We start from the raw sequence: 16,766 nt of genomic DNA on the forward strand, positions 1-16,766 counted from the left end.
AGATCTCTGAAGATGGTGGTTTCTCTTCACCGGCCAAGAAGCGTGACACCGACGACAAGACCATGGTGAACAGCCCCGTGTCTACCCTCGCAATCTGCTGGTCACCCCAGGCGGCACTGGCGCCACCACTCAAGAAAAGAGGAGCGAGCGAGTTGTGTGGGGTGATCACTGGTTAATAGGCGCCTGTTTGCCTTGGTGTGCTTTCATTTGTCCTTTGGCTCCTTACGAGCAGGGCTATAATCTCTCTGTTTTTAGTCTGAATTGGTAAACCTTAGTTTCAGTAGTTTCTTTGAACAAAAAAGACGCTGTATGGTTTCATTCTGGTTAATGGAACCGGGGAGCGGCCTCCCTGTTCTTCTAAAAAAAACATTATTTGCGTAAAGGCCTCCAGCCAATAGCCAGCCATTCTTGCTTCTAACAGAGGGCATGTGAAATTTTTGACAGTTCAATCCCTTGCCACTGTAAAACAAGCGATTATCCTTTTTTCGGTGGGCGATTTCGAGAAGCACAATATGCACGTAGGTTCATAGACTTCCAAAAACAAATGAGTATGCATGATGTAGAACGTAAGCAAATGTCGAAATCAGGAGCCATTCCGTGAGTTCATCCTGGACCTATTCCAAATCCAGGCGTTTTGGCCGATGGTTAAGGAGATCATCCTGGACCTATTCTGCGAGTTATCTAGGGGGGACTCTAGACATGTCACGGCTTAACCGCGGGATCATTTTCCTGATTCCAAAGGTACTGGGAGCTATGGACATTAGGCAGTTCCGTCCCATCACAGTCCTTAATGTGATATTCCGGATATTGGCGAAGGGGTATGCCACTAGGGCGTCCCTTATAGCTCCCTGGATCCACCATCCGAACCAGTCGGCCTTTATGAAAGGCAGATATATTCTGGATGGGATCCTCGTCCTTCACGAGGTCATCCATGAGGTCAAGCACAAACACCTTCGCGCGGTGTTCTTCAAGATTGATTTTCATAAAGCCTATGACATCGTTCATTGGTCCTTCCTTAGGGAGGTGTTACTCAAGCGTGGATTTGACTCCCACTGGGTTGCCCGCGTGATGCAGTTAGTGACGAGTGGTCGGACTACGGTGAACATTAATGGGGAGATCGGGCCCTACTTCACGACGGGCCAAGGTGTCCGGCAGGGTGACCCGATCTCCCCTTTTCTGTTCAGTCTTGTGGTCGATGCTCTGGCCTCGATCCTAGACTTGGCCAAGTGAGCCGGCCACATTAGGGGGATTTGTTCCCATCTTGTTCCCAATGGAGGCCTGACAACCTCCAATATGCGGATGACACCATTATCATGGTGGAAGGCTCGGACGAGGATATCCAGAACCTCAAGTTCCTCCTCTGCTTTCAGGAGATGTCGGGCCTCACGATTAACTTCGCCAAGAGCCAGGTGATGGTCCTTGGATATTCCCCAGTGGAAGCTCAGCGAATTGCCAATCGCTTGAATTGTCGGTTGGGATCCTTCCCGACAACTTACCTAGGCATACCAATTAGTGACACTCGCCTACTGGAGAAGGACTTCCGCCCAATAATCGCCAAACTCCAACCCCAGATGGAGCCTTGGCAGGGGAGATGGCTATCCAAAGCCGCTCGAGTGATTTTGATGAACTCCTCCCTTATTAGCCCGCTGATGTACATCATGGGATTCTATAGTATACATGAATCCCTGCATCACGAGGTCACCAAACTCCTTTCCAGATTCTTCTGGGCTGGAGAGAATAATAAACAGAAATAGCACATGGTGAAGTGGTCTGAGATTTCTAAGCCCAAAGACCAGGGGGGTTTAGGGATAATCTCGTCCAAGTGTATGAATATTGCTCTCTGTTGGAAATATGCCCTAGAGGCAATAATAAAATGGTTATTATTATATTTCCTTGTTCATGATAATTGTCTATTGTTCATGCTATAATTATGTTATCCGGAAATCGTAATACATGTGTGAATACATAGACCACAACATGTCCCTAGTGAGCCTCTAGTTGACTAGCTCGTTGATCAAAAGATAGTCATGGTTTCCTGACTATGGACATTAGATGTCATTGATAACGAGATCACATCATTAGGAGAATGATGTGATGGACAAGACCCAATCCTAAGCATAGCTCAAAGATCGTGTAGTTCGTTTGCTAGAGCTTTTCCGAATGTCAAGTATCATTTCCTTAGACCATGAGATTGTGCAACTCCCGGATACCGTAGGAGTGCTTTGGGTGTGCCAAACGTCACAACGTAACTGGGTGACTATAAAGGTGCTCTACGGGTATCTCCGAAAGTGTCTGTTGGGTTGGCACGAATCGAGACTGGGATTTGTCACTCCGTATGACGGAGAGGTATCTCTGGGCCCACTCGGTAATGCATCATCATAATGAGCTCAATGTGACCAAGTGGTTGATCACAGGATCATGCATTACGGTACGAGTAAAGTGACTTGCCGGTAATGAGATTGAACGATGTATTGGGATACCGACGATCGAGTCTTGGGCGAGTAACGTACCGATTGACAAAGGGAATTGTATACGGGATTGATTGAATCCTCGACATCGTGGTTCATCCGATGAGATCATCGAGGAGCATGTGGGAGCCAACATGGGCATCCAGATCCCGCTGTTGGTTATTGACCGGAGAGTCGTCTCGGTCATGTCTGTGTGTCTCCCGAACCCGTAGGGTCTACACACTTAAGGTTCGGTGACGCTAGGGTTGTAGGGATATTAGTATGCGGTAACCTGAAAGTTGTTCGGAGTCCCGGATGAGATCCCGGACGTCACGAGGAGTTCCGGAATGGTCCGGATGTGAAGAATTATATATAGGAAGTACAGTTTCGGCCACCGGGAAAGTTTCGGGGGTCACCGGTATTGTACCGGGACCACCAGAAGGGTCCCGGGGGTCCACCGGGTGGGGCCACCTATCCCGGAGGGCCCCATGGGCTGAAGTGGGAGGGGAACCAGCCCCTGATGGGCTGGTGCGCCCCCTTGGGCCTCCCCCTGTGCCTAGGGTTGGAAACCCTAGGGGTGGGGGGTGCCCCACTTGGCTTGGGGCAAGCCACCCCCTTGGCCGCCGCCGCCCCCATCTAGATGGGATCTGGAGGGGCCGGCGCGCCCCTGGACCCCTATATAAAGAGGGGGGAGGGAGGGCTGCGCACCCTAGCCCCTGGCGCCTCCCTCTCCCTCCCGTGACACCTCTCCTTCTCGTTGAGCTTGGCGAAGCCCTGCCGAGAACACCGTTGCTTCCACCACCACGCCGTCGTGCTACTGGATCTCCATCAACCTCTCCTTCCACCTTGCTGGATTAAGAAGGAGGAGACGTCTTCCAAACCGTACGTGTGTTGAACGCGGAGGTGCCGTCCGTTCGGCACTCGGTCATCGGTGATTTGGATCACGACGAGTACGACTCCATGAACCGCGTTCTCTTGAACGCTTCCGCGCGCGATCTACAAGGGTATGTAGATGCACTCCCCTGTCCCTCGTTGCTAGATAACTCCATAGATTGATCTTGGTGATGCGTAGAAAATTTTAAATTCTGCTACATTCCCCAACACTGGCATCATGAGCTAGGTCTATGCGTAGTTTCTATGCACGAGTAGAACACAAAGCAGCTGTGGGCGTCTATATTGTCAATTTACTTGCCGTTACTAGTCTTATCTTGATTCGGCGGCATCGTGGGATGAAGCGGCCCGGACCGACCTTACACGTACGCTTACGTGAGACTGGTTCCACCGACTGACATGCATTAGTTGCATAAGGTGGCTAGCGGGTGTCTGTCTCTCCCACTTTAGTCTGATCGGATTCGATGAAAAGGGTCCTTATAAGGGTAAATAGAAATTGGCATATCACATTGTGGTTTTGGCATAGGTAAGAAACGTTCTTGCTAAGAAACCTATAGCAGCCACGTAAAAATTTGCAACAACAATTAGAGGACGTCTAACTTGTTTTTGCAGCATGTGCCGTGTGATGTGATATGGCCAAAAAGGATGTGATGAATGATATATGTGATGTATGAGATTGATCATGTTCTTGTAATAGGAATCACGACTTGCATGTCGATGAGTATGACAACCGGCAGGAGCCATAGGAGTTGTCTTAATTTATTTATGACCTGCGTGTCAACATATAACGTCATGTAATTACTTTACTTTATTGCTAAACCATTAGCCATAGTAGTAGAAGTAATAGATGACGAGACAACTTCATGAAGACACGATGATGGAGATCATGGTGTCATGCCGGTGATGACGATGATCATGGCGCCCCGAAGATGGAGATCATAAGGAGCTAAATGATAGTGGCCATATCATGTCACTATTTGATTGCATGTGATGTTTATCATGTTTTACATCTTATTTGCTTAGAACGACGGTAGCTTAAATAAGATGATCCCTCGTAATAATTTCAAGAAAGTGTTCCCCCTAACTGTGCACCATTGCGAAGGTTCATTGTTTCGAAGCACCACGTGATGATCGGGTGTGATAGATTCTAACATTCGAATACAACGGGTGTAAGCCAGATTTACACACGCAATACACTTAGGTTGACTTGACGAGCCTAGCATGTACAGACATGGCCTCGGAACACGGAAGACCGAAAGGTCGAGCATGAGTCGTATAGAAGATACGATCAACATGAAGATGTTCACCGATGTTGACTAGTCCGTCTCACGTGATGATCAAACACGGCCTAGTTGACTCGGATCATGTTTCACTTAGATGACTAGAGGGATGTCTATCTGAGTGGGAGTTCATTGAATAATTTGATTAGTTGAACTTAATTATCATGAACTTAGTCTAAAATCTTTACAATGTGTCTTGTAGATCAAATGGCCCACGCTAATGTTTCCCTCAACTTCAATGCCTTCATAGAGAAAACCAAGCTGAAAGATGATGGCAGCAACTATACGGACTGGGTCCGGAACCTGAGGATCATCCTCATACCTGCCAAGAAAGATTATGTCCTAGAAGCACCGCTAGGTGACACACCCATCCCAGAGAACCAAGACGTTATGAAAGCTTGGCAGTCACGTGCTGATGATTACTCCCTCATTCAGTGCGGTATGCTTTACAGCTTAGAACCGGGTCTCCAAAAGCGTTTTGAGCAACACGGAGCATATGAGATGTTCGAAGAGCCGAAAATGGTTTTCCAAGCTCATGCCCGGGTCGAGAGATATGAAGTCTCCGACAAGTTCTTCAGTTGTAAGATGGGGGAAAATAGTTCTGTCAGTGAGCACATACTCAAAATGTCTGGGTTGCACAACCGCTTGACTCAGTTGGGAGTTAATCTCCCGGATGACGCGTTCATTGACAGAATCCTTCAGTTGCTTCCACCGAGCTACAAGAGCTTTGTGATGAACTTCAATATGCAGGGGATGGAAAAGACCATTCCTGAGGTATATTCAATGCTGAAATCAGCGGAGGTGGAGATCAAAAGGGAACATCAAGTGTTGATGGTGAATAAAACCACTAAGTTTAAGAAAGGCAAGGGTAAGAAGAACTTCAAGAAGGACGGCAAGGGGGTTGCCGCGCCCGGTAAGCAAGCTGCCGGGAAGAAGCCAAAGAATGGACCCAAGCCCGAGACTGAGTGTTTTTATTGCAAGGGAAGTGGTCACTGGAAGCGGAACTGCCCCTGTCGGTGTCAAAACCGGCAGATCTCGGATAGGGGGTCCCGAACTGTGCGTCTAGGCCGGATGGTAATAGGAGGCAGGGGACACGATGTTTTACCCAGGTTCGGGCCCTCTTGATGGAGGTAAAACCCTATGTCCTGCTTGATTGATATTGATGATATGGGTAGTACAAGAGTAGATCTACCACGAGATCAGAGAGGCTAAACCCTAGAAGCTAGCCTATGGTATGATTGTTGTTTGTCCTACGGACTAAAACTCTCCGGTTTATATAGACACCGGAGAGGGCTAGGGTTACACAGAGTCGGTTACAATGGTAGGAGATCTACATATCCGTATCGCCAAGCTTGCCTTCCACGCCAAGGAAAGTCCCTTCCGGACACGGGACGAAGTCTTCAATCTTGTATCTTCATAGTCCAGGAGTCCGGCCGAAGGTATAGTCCGGCCATCCGGACACCCCCTAATCCAGGACTCCCTCAGTAGCCCCTGAACCAGGCTTCAACGACGACAAGTCCGGCGCGCAGATTTTCTTCGGCATTGCAAGGCGGGTTCCTCCTCCAAGTACTTCATAGAAGATTTTGAACACAAAGGTAGTGTCCGGCTCTGCAAAATAAGTTTCCACATATCGCCATAGAGAGAATAATATTTACACAAATCTAATCTACTGACGTATTCTGTAGCGTGACATCACACCACGGCCAAGTCTTTATTCGAATCGTTTTACTGTCCCACCTTAGCGCGTTTAGTGAGGCAGTTTCCTTGGCACGTCTTGTTAAAGCAGAGATCGTGTCCCCTTATTCCAGGATTCTCATCAATACGGGTGTGGGTAACCCAACCACGCCATTGACTACAGCGCTTGGGAGATAAGCGAGTTTTACCAGGCTGGTGGGGGTGCATAGTCGCGTCCGCCCATATAAGGGGATAAGGATCCACCTTTTCATCCACGCCTTCTTCCTCCTTTGCCTATCCATTTTCACGCACTCGAGTTCCAGCGCCCAAGTCCACACACCCCACCTCAACCTTCTCCAGCCATGTCCGGAGCAGGAGGCAAGTGGATGGTCTCCTCCGTCACGGAGGGACACACCAAAAGACTGAGGAAGGCCAGATACTTGTCTAACGACATTGCGCACCGGCTTCCTAAAGAGGGGCAACTCATCCCCACCCCTAGGCCCCATGAGAGGATGGTGTTCCTCCCCCATTTCCTCCGCGGACTTGGCTTCCCTCTCCACCCATTTGTCCAGGGGCTCATGTTCTACTATGGCCTGGATTTCCACGATCTGGCCCCGAACTTTGTCGTCAATATCTCGGCGTTTATCGTCGTGTGCGAGGCTTTCTTCTGCATCCGCCCCATTTCGGCCTATGGCTCAAGACTTTCAATGTCAAGCCGAAGGTGGTGCGCGGCACCCAGGCGGAGTGCGGAGGCGCCATGGTGGGCAAGATGCCCAACGTCCTATGGCCCGAGGGCTCCTTCGTGGAGTCCCTAAAGGAGTGGCAATCGGGGTGGTTTTACATCACCGAGCCGTGCGACCCTGAATGGTTTGCAGCCCCCGAGTTCCGATCCGGACCCCCTACGCGGCTCACCTCCTGGAAAGAGACGGGCCTGTCATGGGGTAAAGAAGGAGAGCTGACCGGACTCCAAACATGCGTCCAAACCCTGGTGGACAAGAAGCTCAAACTTGTCAACGTAGTCCAGGTTATGCTCATCCGCCGGATCCTCCCGTTTCAACAATAGGCTTTCAACCTGTGGGAGTTCGACCCAGCGTAGCACCGAACTCTGAGCAGGCTCTTCGACACGACGTACGAAGATGCCTGGAAGGTGCTTTTCAAGGGCGCCGAGGCCCCCGCATCCTCTACCGAGGATCGCGGATTCAGCACGCAGCGTCGCGCTCATGCGGTAAGCTGTTTTTACCTTTTACAGGGTATTAGTTTTTCATAGTTTGACTCCATGCGGGATCTAAGCTCTCTCACCTTTGACAGGATTGGCAGGAGACGTCCGGACAGATCAACTGTCCGGCTCCTTTGCCCGAAGGCCCAGCGGACGCTCGCTTGGCGAAGCTGCTGGTTCCGGCACCCTATGTGGTGCTAGAGAAGAAGGCCAAGAAGAAGGCCACGGGGACTCGAAAGAGTGCCCGACGCCTGGGGGTGTCGGATTCATCATCCGACGACTCCAAGACGCACTCCTCCCGTGAAGACGAGGAGGAGGAAGAAGATACCTCTCCCCCTCCAGCGGGGGGAGAGAAGAAAAGGAAGGCCACCCCAACTGGGGAGGCCGAAGGGTCCAAGAAGGGGAAAACCCTTCCTTCGGACGACTCCACCAACGCCGACGACGGCAATGAGGAGTGGCCACAGAGGGCCAAGCCCCTGGCGAGATCGTAAGTGTCCGGATACCAGAGTGATTCATAGTATTCCTCCATTGCACAGCTTTTCCTTATGTCGAACATGTTTATGCAGTCCACCCAAAGACCGGCTCGACGTGTTGTCGAGCAGTTCCCTGGATTCGTCGGATGTGAATTCGCTTCCGACGGCTACCTCCCCCCACCCTACGGACGACGCCGAGGTGCTGTCCCAACAGGTTCCAAGCCAGGAGGAGGTGGCCCTGGAGGCGCCGCAAGGCGACCTCCCGGACTCCAGGCGTGAAGGGGGTAGAACCCCCAAGGGCTCTAAGTCCGGCTTTGAGCCGGACACCGCGCCGAAACCTTCAACGGTTCCGGACTCCGATAGGAAGCCTCCTTCCAAGAGGAGCAAGCCTACCGAGCCGGTGACCTCCGTCCAACCGGAGGCACCGGACAATTTGCTGGAGACGCTTAACGGCGCCTCCATCGACGAGGAGCACTGCACTATTATGAGTGCGGTGATCAAGAAGGTTCAGTCCGCCAAGAGCGGACTGACTGAAGCCTGTGCCAGCCTTCTAACAGGCTTTGAGGTAAGTAAAGAATAAAAAATATTACCGCATAGACAGTAGCCCCTGATGCTCTGTTCGGCGTTCAGAAAGAAAAGCCGAATAGAGGATCTAATAACATTCGTAGGAGTCTAACATAATCAAGTGAATATGCGTATGCAGGCTTCGCTGCTGGCCTCCGCCGCACTGACTGCGGAGGTGGAGACGCTGAAGCAAAACCTTGCGCGGTCTGAGAACGAGCTCGGCCATGCCAAGAGGCAACTCGAGGAGAAGGAAGGTAAGTAATACCTTGCGCAAGTATATAGAGAAGATGTGGTTGCAAAAAATGACAGGATCAACGTGCTATTATAAGGGCCACGACCGAGGTGGCAACCCTTAAGAAAGCGCTGTCCGAGGCCGAAAACAGAGCGGTTGTGGAGCGTACAGAGAGAGGGAAGCAGGAGGCGCGGGTGGAGGAGGTGCAGAAAGAGCTCCAGGCTCTCGTGAAAAAACACAAGAGTTTGGAGCTTGACTCGAAGACGCAAGCGTCCGAGCTTGCGGCAGCCCTCGAAAGCACGAAGTCTGCCAAGGCCAAAGCCCAGAAAGCCCTCCAAGAAATTGGAGATATGAAGAATATAACGGCGGGTAAGGCATTCATTATGCAAAGCAAGCACGTGAAAGTGAATTACTTGTTACTTACCCGAGTCCGGAGCTCTCCAGGAGCATTCGCAGATTTGCCCCATAGTGCGTCTGATGCCGCCGCCTTCTACCGAGCTGAGGAGGGGAGCTCGACAGAGAAGGTGTTCTGGTCTCAGTATGCTGAGGCCGGACACCTGGTGTCTTTGAGCGACTAGATGAAGCAAATGGTCGAGCTCCACAAGGTTGCCGAACAGGCCATAAAGGGCCTCATAGTTTGGCTGTGGCCTGGAGAGGCTCTGCCTGGGAGGTACTTCGGGCTGGTGAGGCAGCTAGTGGATGCCTGTCCACGGCTTGAAGTAATCAAGCGCTCCGTCTGCATCGAAGGTGCCCGTAGGGCGCTTGCCCGTGCTAAAGTGCAATGGGGCAAGATGGATGCGGAGAATCTGGTGAAGGACGGGCCGCCGCCAGGAAAGGAGCATCGCGTCCCGGAAGCGTATTATGAGGGCGTCCTGAAGGGTGCCCGCCTTATAGAGGATGAATGCTCCAAAGATGTAATTTTTGAGTAAACTCGCATTTGTGATCCTGTACGCTGAAAACTTGTTCATATGCGCTAAGCAACGCTTTTGAATTTAAAATATTACCTTCTGTGTGGTCGTTTATCAAATTTGAGAGATGGCGAGTCGTCAGTATCTGCCCCCATGGCACGAGTGCTGGGGTGTTCGGGATAAACATGAGCGCTCTTTTTCCCATTCTTGGGTCCTTCGAGGGAGGCGCTCAACACAACAACAAGGCAATCGGACTATAATGCTTGAACACTCTCACTTAGCCATAGAATTCTATAATTTTAAATTTCGGCGAAGCCCCTAGTGTTCGGAAGACCGAGTTCGGGGCGCTATCCACGCCTAGGCCGGACAAAGCCGACTCCTCGCTCTAAGCGGCATAAGTCTTTAGGGACTCGAAAACCTCTGGAACAGCGACCAGCTCTCGCCTCATCATGACGGTCAGTTTTAGCTTTCTCTACTGAGGTGCTTAGCCCAACTCAACTGGGGCACAATCGCAGTAGTTCTCCTAGTGCTACCTTAGCCGATATAACAGAACATAAGGTACCAAAACATAGGAGCCGGGCAAACCCAACTATTGACCCAAGACATGATTCGGAGCCGATGCATATAATGCTATAAGTTCGGGGTGCCACACTTGTGAAAGTGTTCGGACTTCTCACACCATGTTGTGGGGTACTTAAGCCCCTGGCGTATTGGCCGTACCAAAGTGTACGGGTGCAACATGTCATTAATGAACATATATTCGTAAATAAGAGTAATGCAATAATAGACGGAATCTATGCATTGTTTATTTAAAAAGGGCTGCGATCAAAGCAGGACGATACAAATATGTCCTTTCCAGGGGCGAGCTGCGGAATGTTATGCGAAACAGGTATATTGCTCATTATAGAGACCACCTTAGAGTTCCGTAGTGCGGCGTAGCTTTCTGCTTCCCTGGTTGTATCGTTTGTGCGGCAATTGTACTGCCGGACAAGCCTTCCGAAGAATGGAGTCCTAAAAATCAGAGAAAATTAAGAAATCGGCAGCCCCTAGTGCGGTTTAAGCTGCGTTTCGGGCATGCCGTGATGGTGCCCCTCCCCTTGTGCCCATGGTATTTCCAGAGCGTAGTTATGTACGCGTAGCACTGGTTTCGCAAGTTCGCGAGGGCTGGGGTTGGGGCCGCATTGTTACGCTTGCTCTGAACGTGCCGGGCGGTCTTGGTGTAGGTTACTCCGGGCGCGCTTGACGGTGTCCAGACGTTTAATGGCCGGACTAGAGAATTGCCTTGAGAGGCTGCTTTGTACTTCCGCTGCGATAGCCGCCGTATGCTCCTCCGCTCGGAGAGAGCGTTTGGTGTTTCCATTGACCGTGATGACACCTCGAGGGCCTGGCATCTTGAGCTTGAGGTATGCGTAGTGCGGCACCGCATTGAACTTGGCAAATGCGGTTCGCCCGAGCAGTGCGTGATAGCCACTACGGAACGAGACTATGTCGAAGATTAACTCCTTGCTTCGGAAATTATCCGGAGATCCGAAGACCACATCAAGTGTAACTGAGCCTGTACAGTTGGCTTCTACACCTGGTATGACGCCTTTAAAGGTCGTTCTGGTGGGTTTAATCCTCGAGGGATCGATGCCCATTTTCTGCACTGTATCCTGATAAAGCAGGTTCAGGCTGCTGTCGCCGTCCATAAGGACTCTAGTGAGGTGAAATCCGTCAATAATTGGGTCTAGAACCAATGCGGCGAATCCACCATGATGGATGCTAGTGGGGTGGTCCCTTCGATCAAAAGTGATCGGGCAGGAAGACCATGGGTTGAACTTTGGGGTGACTGGCTCCATCGCGTATACGTCCCTTAGCACACGCTTCCGCTCCCTCTTGGGGACGTGGGTTGCGTATATCATGTTCACCGTCCGCACTTGTGGGGGAAAACCTTTCTGTCCATTGTTGTTCGGCGGCCGGGGCTCCTCCTCGTCATCGCTATGCAGCCCTTTGTCTCTGCTTTCGGCATTTAACTTGCCTGCCTGCTTGAACACCCAACAATCCCTGTTGGTGTGATTGGCTGGTTTTTCAGGAGTGCCATGTATCTGGCATGAGCAGTCGAGTATTCGGTCCAAACTGGACGGGCCCGGAATATTTCTTTTGAATGGATTTTTCCGCTGACCGGGTTTGGAGCCTTTGAATCCGGCATTAACTGCCGTATCCTCAGCATTGTCGCCGTTAATGCGGGGCTTTTGCTTGTTGCGACGCGACCTACCACTGCTATCCTTGGTATCCGAATTACCAGGGCTCTTGGTCATGTTATTACTGCGAGCTAGCCAGCTGTCTTCTCCTGCGCAAAAGCAGGTCATAAGTGTCGTGAGGGCTGCCATGGATTTTGGCTTTTCCTGTCCTAGGTGCCGTGCAAGCCACTCGTCGCGGATTTTATGCTTGAAGGCTGCTAGGGCCTCTGTGTCCGGACAGTCGACGATTTGATTTTTCTTTGTTAGGAACCGTGTCCAGAATTGTCTGGCCGATTCCTCTGGCTGCTGAATTATGTGGCTTAGGTCATCGACGTATGGTGGTCGCACATAAGTGCCCTAGAAATTGTCGAGGAATGCGGCTTCCAGGTCCTCCCAACAACCAATTGATTCTGCTGGCAAGCTGTTAAGCCAATGCCGAGCTGGTCCTTTAAGCTTGAGTGGGAGGTATTTGATGGCGTGTAGGTCATCACCGCGGGCCATGTGGATATGAAGGAGATAGTCCTCGATCCATACCGCAGGATCTGTTGTGCCATCGTATGATTCGATGTTCACGGGTTTGAAACCCTCAGGGATTTGATGATCCATTACTTCATCTGTGAAGCATAGTGGGTGTGCGGCGCCTCTGTATTGGGCTATATCACGACGCAGCTCAAACGAGCTTTGTCTACTGTGTTCGTCCCGGCCGGATTTACTGTATCCGGCGTGACGAGTACCGTCTCATGCCGTGGGGCGCCCACATGATCCGTAGATTGATCTTGTTTTCCTTGCCTTGTCCTCCAATATGTTTCGCAGGTCTGGCGCATTTTCCCATGCCTTGGTATTTTTTGAGCGGCATCGGGGTGCGGCTTGAGTGGAGGGCCGAGAGGCCTCTCTGTCGCGGCCACGGGGTGGCCGGTCGGCCACATCATGCGCTGGTGATGTAGGTTTAGGTGCTTCCTCCTCTAATTGGGGTATCAACCTGCGCTTTGGGTAGCTCTTGGAGGGGCGTTCGAGTTCATACTCTTCGGCCGCAAGGACTTCAGTCCATCTGTTGGCTAGCAAATCTTGATCAGCTCTAAGCTGTTGCTGTTTTTTCTTGAGGCTGCTCGCCGTGGCCATAAGCCTGCGTTTGAAACGCTCTTGTTCGACGGGATCCTCTGGCACGACAAATTCATCGTCGTCGAGGCTTGCCTCGTCTTCGGAGGGAGGCATATAATTATCGTCCACGACCTCTCTGTCTGCCGCTCTCTCATAAGGGCTAGCTTCTCTATCCTCCTGTGCTGAATCTTGCTGGAGGTGGTTGTCTTCGGCACTGTCCGGGGTGTTATTATCTCCCGTGCCGGAATCACCGTTTTTGTTTTGGCGGGATTTAGAGCGGCGCCGCTGACGCCAGCGCTTAGGCTGCTTCTTGGAGGGGTCATCCTCCGCTGTTCCATCGCCATTGCCTTCTTTTGGGATGTCCACCATGTATATATCATACGACGAGGTGGCTTTCCAGTGCCCTATAGGCGCTGGTTCTTGATCGTCTCCTGCATCGGCGTCCATACCGTCGATGTCTTCGGAGTCGAAGTCGAGCATGTCGGTTAAATCATCGACAGTGTCTACGAAGTGGGTGGTGGGTGGGCTTTGAATTTCTTCATCATCCTCATCCCAACCTTGCTGACCATAGTCCGGCCAGGGCTCTCCTGACAAAGAGAGAGACTTTAGTGAATTCAGAATATCACCGAAGGGCGAGTGCTGAAAGATGTCCGCGGCGGTGAACTCCATGATCGGCGCCCAATCGGGTTCGATCTGTCGGGGAGCGGAGGGCTCGGAGTTTGGAGAGGAGTCCGGCTCCTTGGAGTCACAGGCTTCGCAGAGAATAGGCTGGTGTTCGGCTCGATCGCCGTAGAGATTGCAGCCCCCGAGGCGGTGTCTAACCACCCATCCTCGGTTGGTGTGATCGGCTCCGAGCTAGGGGTCGGAGCGGACACAGGTGCGGCCTCCAGGGAACTGTTCGGTGGCAGAGCTAAATCATGCCCATCGTGACAGTGCGGCACGCTTGGCTATGGCTCGAATCCGTCGAAGATCAAGTCCCCGCGAATGTCGGCCGTGTAGTTCAAACTTCCAAATCTGACCTGATGGCCAGGGGCGTAGCTTTCGATCTGCTCCAGATGACCAAGCGAATTGGCCCACAGTGCAAAGCCGCCTAATACGAAGATCTATCCAGGGAGAAAAGTCTCACCCTGGATCGCATCGCTGTTGATGATCGGAGAAGCCATCAGGCCTAAAAGTGACGACACAGGGGAACTCTCAATGAAAGCACCAATGTCGCTGTCAAAACCGGTGGATCTCGGGTAAGGGGTCCCGAACTGTGCGTCTAGGCCGGATGGTAACAGGAGGCAGGGGACATGATGTTTTACCCAGGTTTGGGCCCTCTTGATGGAGGTAAAACCCTGTGCCCTGCTTGATTGATATTGATGATATGGGTAGTACAAGAGTAGATCTACCACGAGATTAGAGAGGCTAAACCCTAGAAGCTAGCCTATGGTATGATTGTTGTTCGTCCTACGGACTAAAACTCTCCGGTTTATATAGACATCGGAGAGGGCTAGGGTTACACAGAGTCGGTTACAATGGTAGGAGATCTACATATCCGTATCGCCAAGCTTGCCTTCCACGCCAAGGAAAGTCCCTTCCGGACACAGGACGAAGTTTTCAATCTTGTATCTTCGTAGTCCAGGAGCCCGGCCGAAGGTATAGTCCGGCCATCCGGACACCCCCTAATCCAGGATTCCCTCAACCCCAAATACTTAGCGGACAAGAAGGCCGGCAACACTAAAGGTGTATGTGATATACATGTAATTGATGTGTACCTTACCAGTACTCGTAGTAGCTCCTGGGTATTTGATACCGGTGCGGTTGCTCACATTTGTAACTCAAAGCAGGAGCTGCGGAATAAGCGGAGACTGGAGAAGGACGAGGTGACGATGCGCGTCGGCAGTGGTTCCAAGGTCGATGTGATTGCCGTCGGCATGCTACCTCTACATTTACCTATGGGATTAGTTTTAAACCTCAATAATTGTTATTTAGTGCCAGCTTTGAGCATGAACATTGTATCAGGATCTCGTTTAATTCGAGATGGCTACTCATTTAAATCCGAGAATAATGGTTGTTCTATTTATATGAGAGATATGTTTTATGGTTATGCCCTGCTGGTGAATGGTTTATTCTTAATGAATCTCGAGCGTAATGTTACACATATTCATAGTGTGAATACCAAAAGATGTAAGGTTGATAATGATAGTCCCACATACTTGTGGCACTGCCGCCTTGGTCACATAGGTGTCAAACGCATGAAGAAGCTCCATGCAGATGGACTTTTGGAGTCTCTAGATTACGAATCATTTGACACGTGCGAACCATGCCTCATGGGTAAAATGACCAAGACTCCGTTCTGAGGAACAATGGAGCGAGCAACCAACTTATTGGAAATCATACATACTGATGTGTGCGGTCCAATGAGTGTTGAGGCTCGCGCTGGCTATCGTTATGTTCTCACCCTCACTGATGACTTGAGTAGATATGAGTATGTCTACTTAATGAAACACAAGTCCGAGACCTTTGAAAAGTTCAAGGAATTTCAGAGTGAGGTTGAGAATCAACGTGACAGGAAAATCAAGTCCTTGCGATCAGATCGTGGGGGAGAATACTTGAGTCATGAATTTGGCATGCACTTAAGGAAATATGGAATAGTTTCACAACTCACGCTGCCTGGAACACCTCAGCGTAATGGTGTGTCCGAACGTCGTAATCGCACTCTATTGGATATGGTGCGATCTATGATGTCTCTTACCGATCTACCGCTGTCATTTTGGGGCTATGCTTTAGAGACTGCCGCATTCAATTTAAATAGGGCTCCTTCGAAATCCGTTGAGACGACACCGTATGAATTATGGTTTGGGAAGAAACCTAAGCTGTCGTTTCTAAAAGTTTGGGGATGCAATGCTTATGTGAAGAAACTTCAACCTGAAAAGCTCGAACCCAAATCAGAAAAATGCGTCTTCATAGGATACCCTAAAGAAACTATTGGGTATACCTTCTACCTCAGATCCGAAGGCAAGATCTTTGTTGCCAAGAATGGATCCTTTCTAGAGAAAGAGTTTCTCTCGAAAGAAGTAAGTGAGAGGAAAGTAGAACTTGATGAAGTATTGCCTCTTGAACCGGAGAGTGGCGCAGCTCAAGAAAATGTTCGTGAGGTGCCTGCGCCGACTAGAGAGGAAGTTAATGATGATGATCATGAAACTTCAGATCAAGTTGCTACTGAACTTCGTAGGTCCACAAGGACACGTTTCGCACCAGAGTGGTATGGCAACCCTGTCTTGGAAATCATGTTGTTAGACAATGGTGAACCTTTGAACAATGAAGAAGCAATGGCGGGCCCAGATTCCGACAAATGGCTGGAAGCCATGAAATCCGAGATAGGATCCATGTATGAAAACGAAGTATGGACTTTGACTGACTCGCCCGATGATCAGTGAGCCATAGAAAATAAATGGATCTTTAAGAAGAAGACAGACACAGATGGTAATGTAACCATCTATAAAGCTCGGCTTGTCGCTAAGGGTTATCGAAAAGTTCAAGGGGTTGACTACGATGAGACTTAATGGTTTCCTTAAGGAAGAATTGTATATGATGCAGCCGGAAGGTTTTGTCGATCCTAAGAATGCTGACAAGGTGTGCAAGCTCCAACGCTCGATCTATGGGCTGGTGCAAGCATCTCGGAGTTGGAACATTCGTTTTGATGAGATGATCAAAGTGTTTGGGTTTACGCAGGCTTATGGAGAAGCCTGCATTTACAAGAAAGTGAGTTGGAGCTCTGT

The 16,766-nt window shown here is 50.4% G+C and overlaps 1 pseudogene; it reads right to left on the reverse strand.

Moving 5' to 3' along the window:
- LOC125518461 (N-(5'-phosphoribosyl)anthranilate isomerase 1, chloroplastic-like) overlaps nt 1–16,766 on the reverse strand; it is a 91,568-nt pseudogene that overhangs the window by 2,759 nt on the left and 72,043 nt on the right.

Source organism: Triticum urartu, chromosome 7A, assembly GCF_056163025.1.
Source record: "Triticum urartu cultivar PI428250 chromosome 7A, HENAU_Tu73, whole genome shotgun sequence".
NCBI lineage: Eukaryota > Viridiplantae > Streptophyta > Magnoliopsida > Poales > Poaceae > Triticum > Triticum urartu.